The sequence below is a fragment of the Austrofundulus limnaeus genome, unplaced genomic scaffold (genome assembly GCF_001266775.1).
Source record: "Austrofundulus limnaeus strain Quisiro unplaced genomic scaffold, Austrofundulus_limnaeus-1.0 Scaffold24, whole genome shotgun sequence".
Taxonomy (NCBI): domain Eukaryota; kingdom Metazoa; phylum Chordata; class Actinopteri; order Cyprinodontiformes; family Rivulidae; genus Austrofundulus; species Austrofundulus limnaeus.
Window position 1 is genome coordinate 2,247,361 of NW_013952426.1, and position 2,720 is coordinate 2,250,080.

Below are 2,720 nucleotides of genomic sequence, written 5' to 3' on the forward strand. Positions count from 1 at the left end.
CACACACACACACACACACACACACAGACAAAAAAACCTTATGACTCCACCTTTGCCTTCAACATCGGGCGATGATAACAGGAATTCGGAAGATATGAGAAAAGAAAAGACAAACAAAAAGAAAGAAAGTGAGAAAATGTGAAGTGAGGAAAGAAAGAAAAAGGAAGAAATATTAAAACAAAAAGATAAATTGGGAGTGGGCTGAACAAGTTTTCTTTCCTGCATCTTTTCTCCAATTATGTTTCCCATTTGCTGCTCTTTGTGTCAATTTTTCCTTTCCTCCTTTCCCCCTTCTCTTTTCTCCTTTGTCCTCACCCCTCCCTGCAACGTCTCCATCCTCTGTCTTTACGCTCCTCTTCCTCCTTCCTCTCCCCGTCCTCTTCCAGTCTCTCCTGTTTATGAAGGTAAATTTATAGGTCTACCAGGAGCTGTTAGCTGGAGGTGGCCTCCACTGCTCAAAACCACAACAAGGCTTCACCCTCCATATGGAAAAGAGACRGCAGAGTGGGCATACTGGGCTATTTCCATCAGCCCACATTACACCTGATAACACACACGCTCACCTCCCATTATCTGCTAATGAGCCTCACTGTTTTCTTCCTGCTCTCCCCTCGCGATCCTGCCTCTTGCCCTCACATTTCTCAAACGTGGTTGCCGGCTTTTTGCCTCCTTTTCTTTATTTTATATAGCTCCATCTAGCATTTGTTTTTTATTGGTCTACGAGGAGCCGTTAGCCAGCGGTGGGCTCGTCTGTTTAACCGGCACATGTGTTGTGCTGTTTTTCACGCTCTTGCTGTTAGAAGTCAGCTCAGCCAGTGTGTAGGTATATCATTTATGTGGAGGGTTGTCCTCTGTTGGACTTTACAGAGGCACATCTGCTGATTTTTATGCTGAAAAGAACAAATCTGAATGTGTTCCTGTTATGCAGCACCTTTTTTATTTTAACACCTAGTTTGGATTTTTTCTGATTGGAATGACAAGCATAAAGCTAGTTTGATCTGTGCTAAGACCATAGTGAATTGTTGCCATCATAAAACTATCCCAATYTCTCATCTCCATAGTGGTTTATGCTAATGCTATTTTATGAATTGTTACATCACAGTCAATACTGCATTCAAATTTGTAGAATACTATGTCTATTTGCAAGTTTAAACAGCAGGAAAAGCAACTAGCTTTAGCACTTCCCTCAGAAATATTACTGTTTTTCATGAATAGCCATATATTGTGAAAATGACAACACTGCAAAGGTTTATAAACAGTTTTTTGCATGAACCATCAAGATGTTTTGGAGAATGGAAGGGCTTTAAACAGGATGCAATCCGCTTTTGTTATGTTTCTGCTTGGACTAGCCATTAGCTCATCAATCCAATCTGAACAAACTTTTTTAAASTGAGATTTTCAAATAAACTACAACAGATATTTGTTAATGATCTACCAACAAAATCTAAACTATCCAGGTTAAAGTTATAAAGAAGAACCTGAAATCATAAATTGTCTGCTTTAAACACTTTTAAAGGTCCTGTGTGATCATCAGACCACTTTTTAATTATCAAAATTTATTCTCATGTTTCATAAGAGATCCCGACTAGTTTTAAATATCAACTGAACCATGAAAATATAAYGGTTCAAAACTGCTCAAAATTAAAATACATTTACAGTCATTAATCTGGTTACATTTTAGGATGAACTGTTTGTTGTCATGATGAACATTTCTCTGGTTGCTTGCCTAATGAGTCCGATGTGATTTGTCTTTTTTCCCCCCATTTCTCTTTGGTGTCTTGCACTGCCTTCCACTGCCTAATCATCTCTACATTTYAGGTAAGTTTGCTCTTTTTGTATCACACACTCGTACAAACACACATACATCTGCTTTCAGACACAATCTGAACACACCTGATGGTCAGTTCATGGCAGCAGAAGAGCTGTGAAATGATAAAAAAATGGATGGAGATGCTGGAGATAGAATTAGGGGAGGGGTGTGTTTAGAGGTAAAGTAAGTGGGGTGGTGGTCGGAGTTGACCGGGGTTCACTCTTTTATGAAGTCACTGTGAGAAATGGCCTCGACTTGTGTGGCGGGCTGTTAAAACAGTCCCAGGCCATTCAGCAGAGAGTGGTAACAGAATATTATAGCCAGCCTCTGCTGAATCAAACAAACTCAAAGCTCTTCTAATAAGTACTCTTCGTTTATGTGTTCACAAATGCTGCTCACATGTAAAGTTTGGTTTTCAGTCAGTGTCCTGACATGAMTATCACAGGAAAAATCCAAAACAACAACAATAAAAATAAATAAAAATAAAATTCTTGTCTTGTGACTCTAAAATTCAAATTAATTAATTTTAACACACTTTTTTTCTTCAATTTTCTGCCCCTCTTTCTTCCAGACTCTCAATGTTACACACAAACACACACAGTTCCACACCATGGTTGTAATTCCTCAGGGCAGCAGTGGTCATGTCAGAGGTTTTTTTTTTTTTTTTTTTTTACTGATCGCTTATCGTCTGGTGGGACCAAGGTGACATTTCCTCTTACAACATAAAATTGAAACACACGTGCCTATGTTCCTTTTTAGAAAATGAGGGGTCTATATGCAGGGTTGGCAGCATATTAAATATGTAACAGAAGGCTGGAAATAGTGGTTTGTCATGCACACAAACACACGCACGCACGCACGCACACACGCACACACACACACACACACACACACACACACACACACACAC

General features: G+C 39.4%; 1 protein-coding gene across 8 annotated transcripts in view; it reads left to right on the plus strand.

Annotated features, from left to right (window-relative positions):
- rnf220a (ring finger protein 220a) overlaps positions 1 to 2,720 on the plus strand; it is a 182,240-nt gene that overhangs the window by 46,545 nt on the left and 132,975 nt on the right. The gene's annotated exons all lie outside the window — the stretch shown is intronic.